The sequence below is a fragment of the Oxyura jamaicensis genome, chromosome 2 (assembly GCF_011077185.1).
Source record: "Oxyura jamaicensis isolate SHBP4307 breed ruddy duck chromosome 2, BPBGC_Ojam_1.0, whole genome shotgun sequence".
In the NCBI taxonomy this organism is placed as follows: Eukaryota; Metazoa; Chordata; class Aves; order Anseriformes; family Anatidae; genus Oxyura; species Oxyura jamaicensis.
Genome location: NC_048894.1, coordinates 127,382,033 through 127,397,309, shown reverse-complemented (window position 1 = coordinate 127,397,309; position 15,277 = coordinate 127,382,033). Strand labels below are relative to the sequence as shown.

Sequence of the window (15,277 nt, the reverse complement as noted above, 5' to 3'; positions counted from 1 at the left end):
AGAATGACCCCCACCTCTAAAGTACACTAATCTTTCTTTTCAATGGCAATACATTAAACAAGGAATTTAGTTCCTGAAGTGACTAAATGAAAGCTCAACATATCTATGTGAATCACTACCCAACATATGCAAGCGTGCATGCTTTTAGTAAAAACTCCTCTAAAGATATATTTACATGTTTTAAAGACACTTCTGCCATCTCTTCAATTATATTAATTTTCCACAGTGTACAAGCAAATAATATGTCAAAAAAGTAAAACAAAGTATGCTTCATAACACAGATCTAGAAATGGTGAAATATGATGCACCGCATTCTTCCAGCTTGCCAAGAAAATAGGCTGCTTTAATTACAAAAACTATTTCCACAATAAATGTTAATGAGGACCTGCATTTATATTTTCCCATTCAAAATGCAAATCTACATCAGTGGGTCTGACGCTCCCACCTGGGTCAACCTGCTTTACAGATTTTCTATTTGTCTTGAAGGCTTGGTGAAAGTCCTTAATTCAGGTTACTAGGCAACCCTGCAGGTGAGAAAATACAATGTTTGGCCTACTCCATTTTCGAATACACACAGTGGCCTAACGCCTTCAAAATGGACTGTGCAAAGCATGCACTGATAATTCTCTGCTACATTTTCTAAAGGTGAGGTCAGAAGAAAATTAATTGATGCTGAAAATAATGACAGGAGGAGAAGAACCACTGAGACTTGGTGTGACTGGCATGTGATGATGTTAGCAAGAATCCCAGCATGTGACTGGACAGTGTGATGAAAAATATACTTTATGTGAAGGAAAAACAAGTTACAAAACTTAATTAGTTTTTGACACTTCTTCATAAGTTATTATCTTTTCATTTGGAACATTGCCTTGGGACATCAATACACAAGAAGAAATGAAACATTCTTACTGTAAATCTGAAGGAAAAAAGATGACTTTATATTGCACTTCTCCCTTTACATGTCTTTTTGAATAAACAAAATATCTGCTGCAGCCTAAGGTGTACAAGCAAGCCCCTGAAGATGTTTCTGCTGAGAGCATAGAATAGACTTGTTCAATATAATAATCCTGTTACAACTGATTATGCAGTCTCACTTTTAAAAATAAAAGGGAGGAGGATTGGAATCCAAAATGGTCACACACACACAAAAAAAAGCTATAGATGAGAAGCAGTTAAATTATAGCACCTACAGCAATAATGCTTCCTGTACAGCAAATGTATTTTTAATTTTTCCACTAAGGCTTCTACCTCGAAGTAATTCACACTGATTACTAAATAACCCTTGCGAGTTGCTTTGTCTTTTGAATTTTAAAAAAATACACTTGCCGTGAGCAATGAATTTCATAAACCACCAGCTCTCATGCTTGATGAATCATTCTTATTTTATGCAGTGCTGTGTGATAGAGAACTGAGATAAAATATTCTATCCACAAGCTATTCAGTACAATTTATCATCAGCGGCTCACTAGTCCAGTGATAATACCTGGCTTGCAGATTGTAATGATCAGATTCTGTTTTTATTTCAAACAGGAGCGATCTGAATACCAGAGTTTTTAATTTACATACATTAGTGAGGTTCAAATATGGCAATAGCTACAAGCAAATTCACTTGCAAACGGAATGCTCGCCTTGCATAATGGGTTCCCTTTAGCTATTACTCACCAGTGAAGTACCCAGATAAAAATGAAAACAAAGAGGAAATAAGGAAAATCATAATACAAACACTATACAGGGGACTAGGATAATTACTGAACCACAGTGAAGGTCACGTTTATATCTGTTTTAGTAATGATTTTTTATATTTTCCCTTTGTATTAAAAGCATGAATGCCATCTCTTCTCTACATTATTATACTATTGTATTCTTTGCATTCTGTAGTTTTCTAAAGTTCCAACACACTGTCACTAATAAAAGTTTTTTTCTTGCTGTAAATCAGAATAAATTAAATACTGAAATATATGATAAATACCTAAACAACTCCAAAATCCCTGTATATTACAGCAGCTTGAACATTTAGTAAAAAACAATGGGCTTATAATAAAATACCTCTTATAGCTATATCACTTTTATACTGACCACAGTATCGAGCTTCAATTCCCAGCAGCATCATTACTAGACATTTTCTGCCACCTTTCTAAATCTGAAAAGCTTCCTACATTTAGTGAAGATTAGGTAATGCTACAAGCAATCAATAGCAGCTATCAATTCCATACCTTGTTCAGAAGAACAAGTTGATTAAAACTAAGTAAAAAGGATGGCTGATTATGCTTTAAAACTATCTGATTCTTCTAACTACACCATCATGATAAAATACATATATATATATAATATATATATTATATATATATATATTATTCACTGGCCAAAGAGGTAGCTCTTAGTAACAGTAAGGTTACCTCAAGCCAACAAAAGCCAGAATATTCTACATTGTTTGACGCACTCTCCTTATCGTATCATATAGCAAGCAGAAGAAAAAATGAAGGCACAGAGGCACAAATGAAAAATATCATGTCATCTTCAACTTTGATTTCCTGCGCTTTTCTTGATTTGTGTCAAAGCCTTAATGCGCTATACAAGTAGTCTGTCTATTTTTCTTCCTTTCTAGATTTTTCCCCTAAAAAAAAAAAAAAAAAAACTGTTTTAAAAATACAAAGACAGACAAGACTTCATTTATCAATGACCATACATACTGCTGCCTGCGTACAGCTCTTAGTGCATATGCACAAATAACAGCCATATAAACCCAGATACATTTAGACAAATATGATCACAATTATTTAGGGACTTTTGCTATAGTGTACACTATTGACTAGTCCCCTGAATCTGAATCCTGAATCTGGGTAAATCAACGAGTTTAGAAGAAATTCTAGCCTTTCACACAGAGCAGAAAAGAACAGAAGTCTCCAGTAAGAAAAATCTCATACAAATCAGTCAACCACATTCCTTGTTTTCTAGCTCTACACCTGCAGCCGAGGCAGTTTCATATCCCTCTGCTAGAGCAACTCATTTGCCTTAGTACCACTGGAGAGAGGCAGTGAAGTGGCCAATAGTGTGAAAATGTGTTTAATCTTGATTAAATAAATGACAGAGGGGAAGATGAGATCCTCCTCTTCACCATTCATCCATGAATGTGTCTGTCTGCAATACCCCTAGGACTGGTTCTGCTGCAGGTGAAGGGGACCCCTGAATCCAAAATGCCTTTACTTTGTGTTGAAGTTCCTCTCCATCTGCCTTCCTTCAGTGCTTCAGTGCAATGGGAAAATGATGGTTGTGTTGAAGTTCCTCTCCATCTGCCTTCCTTCAGTGCTTCAGTGCAATGGGAAAATGATGGTTGTGTTGAAGTTCCTCTCCATCTGCCTTCCTTCAGTGCTTCAGTGCAATGGGAAAATGATGGGTAGCAATTCCCAGTTAAATGTTTCTTCCATAATAAAGCTGCCAGTCCTTAGGAAGCAGAAGTTGCTAGGCTTTAAAATTTTAGTCTAATTTATTAATGGAATTGCAGACCAAACGTTATTCAGCAAATGGAGGGCAAAAAGCATCAGCTCAACTGCTAAAATAGCTGTTGGCAGATTCTGTTCTTGGCTTTGGAGAATAAATTCCTGTAGCCATACTGACCCACAGAAATTCAGAAGTCTCTTCCTTCATATAGGCCTCTCTGCTGTATCATTCTAATGAGTAATGAGAAATGAGTATTTTTTCGTCTGGAATTATTTATGCTGGGAAAGGTAAAGTTCACCTCCCCGCCTCTTAGAAAAAAATCAATGTATGTGTATAATCTTAATGAGAATAAGGAAATTGGAATATATGATATGTAGTCAAAGGACTATTCTGAAAGCTTTACTGGCTGTTATTTCAGCTCACAGACCAAATGAAATAATGCTTTATCTCACGGTTATAGACTGAAGGGTCTGGCCCCGACTCTATTATCCCATGTTATAGCCCTGGTTCTGTAATGTTGTTGAATTTAAACAAATGCTATTGCTTTAGGTACTATTTGAACACAAGAAATGCTACACAGCATTTTACAGCTTTGATACTACTGTAAGTATCTTTGTGTGATCACCTCTGAAGTGATTTCCTTAGAGATGTGGTAACTTTACAGCATTTCTGGGACTCCAATCTGGCTCCAAGGCATGATGGTAAAATTAATCCTAACTAGAATTAGAATTACAAAGACCAAGTTGTGTGGAAAAGCATGTCAGAACTAGAAACTTTCTCCTTTTTATTTATTTATTTAATTATTTATTTATTTTTGAACAAGGTGTAAGACAGGAAGAAGCACTTCTTGAAGAAATAGAAGAAGAAATACAGAAATCAGGCCTCAAGGTAGTAGACGAATTGATTACAGTTAAACAGCTTTCAAAAATACTAAGTATACATTATAAGTATACCTTGACAAACTGATCATCAGCAAAGTCTTAGCTTGCTGCAAGTTTTAGATTGTCTTGCCAACCCTCTGAAATATATTTACAGTGAAAGTAATTTCTGCTGCAGTAGCAGCATGAAGTGTGCCTTTGTGCTGCAGCATGTGATGCTGGCTGATAATAAAGGAACATGGTGTGAGACCATGCAATTTCTATAGCAATGTCAATTGCTTTATTAAAAAAAAAAAAAAAAAAAAAAAGGAGAGAGAGAGAGAGTTCAAGATTAAGAAGTGGTTATATTTTGGCATGAAATTTTCTCAGTGGAACATTACCAAACAAATAGGGAAATTAAGGAGATCCTGTGGAACTGTATAGTGCTGACATCTAATGCAATACATTCAATTTCTAGTGAAATACACCAAACATGCTGTGCCAAAAGCATTGTAAAATATTTCTGATGTGAGAATGAATTTCTGCTAGGAGACTGGGGGATGGGATGAAAACAGGTGAAGATGAAAGAAGAAGGACAGAGGAAAAAGGAACTCATTTTATTGTGGACTTGAGTTTGGTCTTCATGAAATTAGTCACAAAATTCCACTGAATTCAATAGCATTAGAGAATATCTTATAAGAAAAGACATATTTTAAATAATCAGACATTTCTAGCCAGGACAAGAAACACTCTTTTTTAAACTTTGTTATCACCCTTTTTTATTTTATTTTTCATGAATATCTGACTCATACTCCGTCATTTTCCCAGTGACAAACCAACAGTGAGACCCTAAAACAACTTTTGCAAGACTGAAGGATACAATATTTAATTTCCCTGATTATCCTACATTTAGGGGAGGAAGGAATCTGACAAATAATCCTCACTGCCATTGTACGGCCATTACAGTGTCCTATGAGCCTGGACAAGTTATTAGGTCAGACGCTAACTTCCTAAGTAGAAAAATGATGTGGTCGCCTTTGTCCTCTCTGCAGTAATGGCTGGAGTCAGTACTAATTAAGGCCCTGCGGCAGTGTGGTACGAGAGAGGTCAGAGACTTCTTTCTGACACCTAAACAGTGCTCAGCTCAAAGGAACTGCCCCTAATCTGAAATGATGTGATGTAGAGCTGGCCTTTCAGCTTCACTGTATATTTAAAGGAAAATGACAGTTAATGACAGGGGTGTCAAAAACGAGCAGATGGAGAAGCTAAGGAAAACATTGCTCTATGGTAAAATTTACTTACAATTCATCACTGTGCTTAGAATTAGAGATTGCTGCACAAGTGAAGGTTTGGATACCTTTCCATCATTTTGCTGAGATAGAAAAAAAAAACCTGTCATATGCACACAACTATTGACAAAGTAGGCTTATTCTTCCATTGTTATGCAAAATACATTAGATACATACCCCCACACAACCTACAATGCCTTCAGTTATCTGTTATCAAAATAAAATATGAAAATAATAAGAAGAACATTTAATCTCATTCAATGGATTACTACTTTCCATTTTATCTTGTTGGGAGTAACCATTGCAGTAATTAATCTTCCAGTCATTTTCTTTCTCCCCTTCAGGCATGGAACTTGGGAAACAAAAGCAATATTCAAAACAGAAGCCAAGATTTATTGTCAGTTAGTCATAATAGACACCTACACAGATTACTAATTACAACAAAACCATAAGGTCTGCTGGCACAAATCCTTTCCCATTCTCTCTGTTTATCCACCCCATAGTTACACACCTGCAAACCTTTAACTGATGTTGTATTTATCTCAGGAGTCCTTGTTAGCATTGTATAACAGTGTCACCATTCACAATGCAATAGTTAAAGTTCAGTCAACATTTCCACTTTTGAGGCTTCCCTCTCTCCTTCCTTCTTTTCCCTCCTTCCCTTTCAACACCCTTCTCCCAAGCCTTTTAAGAAAATTTGCTCCAGGCTAAAAGCTGAGTAGTCAAGACTCAATCCAGGCTTCTGTGATTCTTTTAATCAAATTGGAAAGACAATTGTTTTGGAGTGTTTTAAATTTATATATGAAAACAAACAAACAAGCAAACAAGCAAAAGATCCCCCGAAGTTCTTCAGACTCACATAGTTGAGCCATTGTTTTGATGTATAGTAAAATAATAAAACTTTAGCAAGTAATTGGTCCACCACAGGGAATTGTAACATCTGGTATTTCCATCAAAAGTCAAAAGGGATGACATCCATAATTACTAAAAAAGAGGTTTTCAGACAAGTACTGTAAGACTTCCTATAAAAAATACTAGTAAACATTCATATTATGAGTGTAAAGAAACTATTATTACACAGAGCATAACTAATGTAACTTCTGCCCCCAAATGTGATATATTTATTATTATTATTTTTGCTTTCAATCATAAGCAGCTTCTATCTATATATTGCAGAGGACTATGAATTATTTGTATACAACTTCTCACTATTACAGGCTTTTTTAAACAAATTGTAATAATTAATATATTCAATAGCAGTTTAGCACTTATATAGAGAGAGACTGACATCTGTCTATATATGTCTATCTCTATATGCATAAAGCCAGAAGGATGGGGTAATTTTAATCCATGGCTCTGTCTAGGACAGAAGACAGCAAAAGTAAGAGAAGGGGGAAAAGTGAAGGGAATTCAGTTTACCTCAGACCTGAATCATCTGGTAAGAGACAGAATTTACAAAGCTTTAGTTTTGTTATGGGTTGTCCCTGCACAGCTCAGCCTCAGTTCAGCAATGTATTTAAAGACCAGACCATAGTAAGGCAGGATACCATTTTGTACTTCTTGTTGAAACAGGCTTGGAACTACCTAGGAGAAGTATTTCTGTTCCCATCAGGACCTTCCTACTGCAGACCTATTAGAACATGACCCACCAACAGGTTGCTGTTACCAAAAATCCTCTTCTATTGCCAGAACAGTTTACCTTGTAGTGAGAGCCAGTACCAAGGCCACAGAGCTGTACCTAGGTAGCTACCAGCTGACCCCAGGCTCAATAGACATCATAGACTGATTATTCAAACAGCTCATGGTTGCTTGTTATGGACCACACTGGAAAATGTTAGCTGAAACATCTGTAAGGTGAGGCTGACACAACTGCAAACTAAACTCAACTTCTTCTTTCTTTGAACAGGGTAGCTGAATCCCTCCTTCCCAATGAGTGGGAGTAACTCCAGCAAGTGCTGGGGTGAAGAGTTTGGCCATAACGAGGTGAGCCCCTGTCTGCAATGCATCTTTGGATAGATGCTTCCTCTCTTCAGTTTGCTGGGACTGTTGTAGCCTTTGGGAGAATATTTTGGATCAGAGGTCTCCCTGTACCTCTATTTCTCTCTCCACAGGCTTTGAGGATGCAATGTGTTTTGCATATCTTATGTATTATAACCTGGTTTTGTTCCACAGGCATAAGTCAATTGAGGCCCTGCAGCTCTTCCTGCGGTCTGAGCCTGGACATATTCCACAAACAGCTGTTCTACTTCAAAAACTATTGCTTAGAAACAAAGTATTAGATAAATATATTTTTAAACAATCAGCACCCAACACAAATCCAGCTTAACTACATTTTTATCATTTCACAATTACCTAGACATGTCTATTTTCCTCTGACTTCCTCACTCCCAGCAGGCTTTGGAGCCCAAGTCACACTCACTCTTTTCCTACCAATCCTTTCTGAGAGATTCTCCATTAAACTCTGTAGGTATTCTTTGCTCTCTTGTGCTCACAGCTTAAGCCTGGTCTGCTGAAAACTAGATGTCTGGAAAACTTGCCAGAAGCTGGGATGCTATGCCAGGGAAGCATGACTGTATGCTTGACCTCTTCCTCTGTTCGTTCCTTAGCATCTGCTACTGGCGGCTGTCAAGTTCCTATTACAAAACCATCTACTAGTGCCAGCACTGTCCCATAACCAGAAGTATTAGCTGGTAAGAAACAATCTGAGCCCCCTCCTTTTTTTTTTTTACTTTTTTCCATGCTGCCTGTGTTTAGTCAGATCTTCTGACTGAAAATAAACATATCCAAACATTAAACCTCATCCCAGTAACCAGATGAACACACAGTTTCCATGAATAATAATGATCTTGAAGACACCTCAGAATCCATTGAATTGCCAAATTCCATATTTGATTAGGATGAAATGGAATCTAAATTTTCATGAGCTGGAATATAAATTTGGGATAAGTAATTGTCCTCAATTTTTAGTGGATGTATCCATGCACTCTGAAATAACTTAGCCACCTCTGTACTGTGATCCATTGCTGATGCGGACATAATCTAAAATGATGGAATTCTTCACAGAGAAGGTATCTTTACTTTTTTCTCTTAAACCTGTGTTTCATCTTTCTTATAAATGATGAGGTAAAATCTGGAGAAACTGCTGAAAGTTGAGAGCTCCTCAATAAGATCTACTAATTCACTTCTAGAAATGGGGAGCTTTTAGGAATACATTATTCTCTTATGGATTAAATTCACTACATCTCCAAAGGCCAGAGAAAAGCCATTTAAGCTGCATTTTGAGGGCTTAAGTGATGCTTAAATGATGCCTAGGTTTTGTGCTGACCTTCTGCAGAGAGGATGAGTCTTACCTTTATGTGAACTAATCAGTTTTGATGTTCTCTCTTTTATTTAAGATCAGTGAATTATTAATCAGTACAGTAACTTCTTGAAGCATATTTTATATACAAATTCATATTAACATCACAGCAACATCTATAATATAGACTGAAATAAATTATGAGATACTGTGTAAGGAATCTTAGCCATTATGACCTATCAAGTCAAAAATCCAACGAAACTTAAAGTATATATTATGCCCTTTAAATATATATTTACATAATAGACTGTAATGGATCCAAAAAAAATCTCTTATAGCGTGTAAATAATGTATGTTTTAAGAGTTGTCTAAAAACATATGCACACGTATTTACATATTAACATGACAGGCTGCAAACATACTAAATGAACAGGTTTGTATAGTCTCATGCACCACATGAGTTTTATTAAGCACTTAGAAAAGGCAAAATTAAATCATAGAAACACACCTTATATGCAAAGACCTGATTTCCTACTCCTCCTGGAAAAGGTAGTACTTATGCTCAATTTCAAATCAATATTCTTAGGCTTTCCGATGATTTATTGTAGATATTTTTAATTCAATATCTTCATAGTACCTACATGTTGGCATGCTACCAGCAACAGCACTAATCTACAACAAGAGGAGGTGATATTGTTAAAGGTAAATGATTCAGAATGAACTCCTGATATAAATTTTAGCTTGTCATAGATTTTGTGATCTGAGTTATAAAAGGCAGAAGATTGCTGATTAATTTGAATGGATATTCTGAAAATGTTCACTTTGCAAAATCCAGACGTTTGTAAGATTACATCTAGCCTGTCATGCTGCCTGACATCTCTTGTGTCTCATCAAATTTTATACTACTAATTCAGTGTGGCCCAGAAACACTGAAATGTGCAGAGTTTACTTGAATAAGTAGTGACACAGCAGCCACTAGTCTAGTGAGCAGAAATTATTTGCATATTAAAGTATTTGACATCACCCCTTTTTCAATTTAGTAACTTTGAAAAATGTTCAAACACTATGCTGTGTAGCTGTTAACTAGATAGATCAGTGGACACAGAAATAGAAGAACCTACTGTGGGTCAATGCATGGTTTTACAAAAGGTTCTCTCAAAGGTACAGATAAGTACTTCCTAACAACTGTGATAAAGTGCTGGTGCATCATTGCAGCTACAGTCTGATAGGAATTTTGTAGCAGCCTGTGAAGATAAAACATCCACTCTTTATACCATTAGTCTGCTGAAACTCTTTGTGTTCAGAATAAAAATAATAGTGACAGTCAAGTATGCTAATGTCCATAATCATTGTAAATTATAACTGTCAGTGGTCACAAACCTACTCCATTAAAACATAAGGTAATAATTTAGCCTTATATTACTACTCTCAGAGAAGAAGAACTACTCATAGGAAACCTTAAGTAGTACGAGGATTATAAGATATATACTAAAAACTGAAATTTGGGGATTTCTTTTTTTATTATTTATTTATCCCCCCCCCCCCTTTTTTTTTTTTGCTAAATTGAATAGTTCTATATAAAGCAACGTGTGCAGAATTTTATGCTCAGTTTCCATTGCTGAAATTATACCAGTTTCATTTTACAGTTAGTGAAGATGTGCATAATGATTTTAATTCTGAATGAAACAGTGGAAAATGCCAGGAAAATAATAGTTTCAGTCTACAAATAATAGCATCCAACCAAAGGGGAGAAAATGTACCCTTCCCTCTCCAAATACATAGTAAAAATAATGCTGAAATTTCAGGCAGTTGCTTATCTTTATGATCTAGACAGTATGCCTCATTTTCATTTTCTCTCACACAAAGACAGATTGAATGTATAAAGACAGTTTCTTACAGTTTGAAAAGAGGAACAAAAGAAAGCTATATTATAAATTAATATGAGAAGTCAAAGATTTGTTGATTCAAAAGACATTAAGAAATATATAATATTGGACTTGCTTTTTAGGAAACTCATCAAAAAGTCTTTTATATAAAAAGCAATGTCCAGTATTTTGGTTTTGCCAGCACATAAAAATGAGAGATGCAATGGACATTAATTTTTAATGGTTATCTTACATTATGTCAACTTATATTCACAATCTCATTTTTCCATAATTGTTCACAATTTGAAAAATAAAAGAAGAAAGGGAAAAGGAAAATGAATATAAAAAAAAAAGACAAAGAGTTTGTTTGGTTATTCACTTTTTAGAAATACTTGACTACAAATCTTCTGTATTGTAAAACATGTATTTTGCCAAGACTGTGAATCAAAATGATGACGTCAGCGCAAAGAATGCACTCAAATACATAAAAAAAAAAAAAAAAATTGTTTGGGTGTGTAAGGATGCAGAACTGAAATTCCAAACTGTATGTGTTATGAACCTTACTTAGGTTTAGCTGCTTCTTGTTTATTACTATTATTTTTTTTTTCTTTTTAATTAGTAGTGATCATATGGTTTCCTGGAAGATTTTTTTTTTTTTAAAAAAAAAAAGACCATAGTCCCATAGTCTATAAGTAAAACTACTGTGTTCCTTCTGCGCATTCTAACTGCCCTCCAAATAATTACAGAGTAGAGACTTGGCTGTCATTCATGTGTATCTATTCCATTGTGTGAAGAGAAAAAGAAAATGGTTGCCCATACATTAGCACATCACCCATAGCTAGTGCAATGACAAGATAGATTAGGATGTATATTAAATCTCACACATGACTGCCTTTCTGTATCAAGGTAAAAAATACTTGCTCTTACACACATTAGGGACTAGTGTTGGACTGACATCTACATTAATATTGACAGCATATCAACATTTTTTACATTAACTGAGTCAATAACTAGTCTAAACCTGGTAAAACTTAGATAACAAAAATGAAGAAAATATCTAGCAAGCAGTATTAGATTCTTGTATCTAAGAAAAGAAAATTAACCCCCAAATACTACATTGCTTTTCTGAATTATCAATCCTACAGCAATACATCAACCAGTGTATACAGCTGTGACTTAGTAATCCAATCTCATTTGTCAAACAAGAATTCTAGTAGATAAGGAATGCTTCTAGGAAAAGAAAACTCTGCACAGACAATAACATAAATATTATATATATAGGAGGCTGATTATAAAAAGCTGGATTAGCATCATTGTATTACTTCACCTCCTAAACATTACTTTCACAGACATGACGAAATTGTCAGGCAGTAATCCCACTTCCACAATAGCTGCTAGTGAGAAATAGACACAAAACCTGCACAAACTCAGGACACCTATTTTCCTATTTTGCAGAGGAGTTGAAATGTTTATTTGTGTTTTCCATGTTAGGAAATACCTCTAAATCAAAACTGCTATGCAGGTTAGGTTAGGAAAGGGGTTTCATTATTTACCTTTGCTGTAAAATCTTCCATAAATAAGCAGTCGCTTCTCATTCCAAGCCAATGTCTTTGTTTCATTAATAATTAAATGTTTTTTTTTTTTTTTTATTTCAATGATAGCTAGCTTTTTTATACTCTGGTCTTTGAAATAGATTATCTTCAAAATGAAGCTCAAAAATATTATTAATGCTTTTAAGATTCCCAGACATTTTATAAACAAGTACATGAATACTGGAAGATAAAAATGTTCATCCTCCCAGATTGACTAGGCTCATGGTGTGAGTGAAAGGGGAGAAATGCTACAAAATAAATACACAAAAAAACTTTTGGACACAGTGTCTGGTTGAATCAGCTATTGGCCCGAAGCTGATATATAAATGGTTATCATTTCAATCTTAGCAATTAAGCTATGGTTGGAAGCATTAGCACTCTGCAGAAGCAAAAGCACAAGGCAGCCATGCAAAGTTTTTAGATTTTAAACACATCAAGGAGCAACATTTCAAGTGTCATTCACCTCAGAAGTCAGAGAAGCTTTTGTTTAACCATGTTTCTCACTCAAGACTACCCTTTTCCCTCTGTTTTAGCGTACTATGGAAGATGATGAGGGTTAAAGTGATGTTCTCAGCAATATTTATCTCCAAACGATCCCATCTTTCATTTATGCAAGTCCTTGAGAATGGTGATGAAACAGACCATGAAAAACCTAAGCTTATGGACATGAGCTCTTCCATCCAGCAATACTATGGGTAAACAATGAGCAGGAAAAAGAGGCCTCTCTCTACTGTTCTGCTAATGCTCTTCTAGGCTCTTCTAGCTAAACATATAAAAGAAAAAGATGCAGAGAAATGCCTGGTACAGAACTGGAACTAGCACTCTAGTGCTTGAGATGTTGACAGCATTCAAGCTGATTAATTAATATTAGTAAAGCCCACTGAAAAAGGTTAAAAGAGCACTTTAACATGCAGTGATATTATCATGATCATTAGGATGGCATATTTCTGCCTTCTCTAATGTATCTTTTTTATCAGCTCAATAAACTGATGTTGGAGTGCAATTTTTCAATTATGTTTTCATAAACAGATGGCAGAATTTAACAAATTAATGTTTAGAATAATGGCACAGTCGTGAGGCTTGTACTTTTACAATTTTTGCTCTGAAGCTTTTGATACCAAATCTCAGTAATGCCAGTCTCCTTAGTTCAGAGTAGTTTAATATTCCTAGGATGCTGTATAATGATCTCTGATCTGATTGTTTCATTATGAAGTGATTTGTGTGACTATAGGTAGTAAGCTTAATTTATTAAATAATAGGGATATTTATCTATTTGTCAAATTTCATAGGCATTTTAAGAAAAGCTTAATCTCCCTGACAATTATACTTTTGACCTAAAACACGCTGTTGCAGGGCAGAAACACAATACTTAAGTACTATTGCAGAATACATCTTTTGTTCCTTAATTTTATCCCTAACAAGGGCTAAATGATGCCCCATTTATAACATTTTCAATTCGCAGAGTCCACATGTGGCCATATCCTAGGATTGCCAGACAGAGTGTACATTTCAGAAAGCTAAACCTCATAAATCTCCAGAAATTCCTCACATCTATTATGTTTACCTTCTGCTGATGATGAGCCTGTTGGGCTCTGTACAGAGGAAATTACAAGTGCTCCAGAAGATTTGGCAAGAAGATGCTAGAAGAAACAATGGGCAAAAAAAAAAAAAAAAAAAAAAAAAAAAATCTTAACTGCAACATCACATCCAGCTTTGGCTACCATTTACATATCTGAGATTACAGCTAGTAAAATGGAAATTCCATTGAAATGGAATAAATTGTTTTCAAAAATCCCTATCCGATTTGTGTTAGTTATGTCTAAAATTGAACGTGTTAAGCTACACTCAGTATAACTTACAGAATTCAGATGAAGTCTAACATTCATAAATGAAATGAAATTCTGCCTGTTTATATACTTTTCCAATTAAGAACAAAAGGCAGCTTTATCCAAGATTTTTTTTCCTATCATGTTCTTTCTCATTTCTATTCATCTGTATAAGAAAATGTCTTCCTCTACTTAACAGATCTTTGGAGACTGTTGTAACAGCTGCTAACTAGTAAGGAAATGCCAGAAGAAATATTTTATGGTCACACGTATAAATACCACTGGAAAATTGTTTATAGTTAATGCCAACTGAAATGCTTATATTCTAGGCATATTTTGCATAGTGATCAAAAATTAGTAGTTCACAAATCTCCACACTTAAGCCATGAGAGGTCTGAGTGCCAAAGAAAAATTCTCAGAAAGAAAACGAAGCTCCAAGTTTAATGTTTGATCAATAAAATTATTAACCATGTTGCACATCCACACACACATCCTTACACAACCACAAACAACTAAAAGAAATATGAAATATCTGGAGTTTTGAAATGCTATTGTAAGGGATAGGAATCTATCCTGAAATTACTGACACAGTTGTTGCCACACACCTCTTCCCCCAAATTTGTGCCCTCCTCACTGACAGCCGCAGGAGTGGAAAGGCTTGAGCCCCTCCTGGGCTATAGAGTGCCCAGAACGATGAGGTGGCTGGTTTCAGAAGATCTCAGGGAACTAATCTTATGAAACAAGAAATAGTTTCTCCCATCTCTACCCAAAGGGGTAAAAGTCACTGCAAGTCTTTGAAACAAAGGAGAACTGGAGAAACATTATTATGTATGAGCTGACTAACTGTACTACCTCCAAAAGCAAATCTTAAGAAAGAACTATCAGTTTTTGGAAACTAAACAAAAGTCTGCTCTTAATCTGGTGTCTTAATAACCTTAGAATACTCCTGTTTTTAAATCACCCAGGACAACTTCGTCTGCTAGTCATACATATATACACTAAACCAATAACCTGTGATACGAAAAACAAAATTTTTACCAAATCAATATATAAAATCAAGTCCAACGTAGCTGAAAGTAAAGTCCATAACTTTAAGACAGAACAAAGAATGT

General features: G+C 35.2%; 1 protein-coding gene and 1 long non-coding RNA gene across 6 annotated transcripts in view; one reads left to right on the top strand and one right to left on the bottom strand.

Moving 5' to 3' along the window:
- Window positions 1-15,277, bottom strand: part of ZFHX4 (zinc finger homeobox 4) — a 151,762-nt gene that overhangs the window by 56,410 nt on the left and 80,075 nt on the right. The window lies entirely within an intron of this gene.
- The window catches only part of LOC118162329, a 4,368-nt gene continuing 2,037 nt past the window's right edge, over window positions 12,947-15,277 (top strand). The window contains exon 1 of the long non-coding RNA XR_004748398.1: window positions 12,947-13,034. This is a non-coding gene — a long non-coding RNA (uncharacterized LOC118162329). The remainder of the gene's footprint in view (window positions 13,035-15,277) is intronic.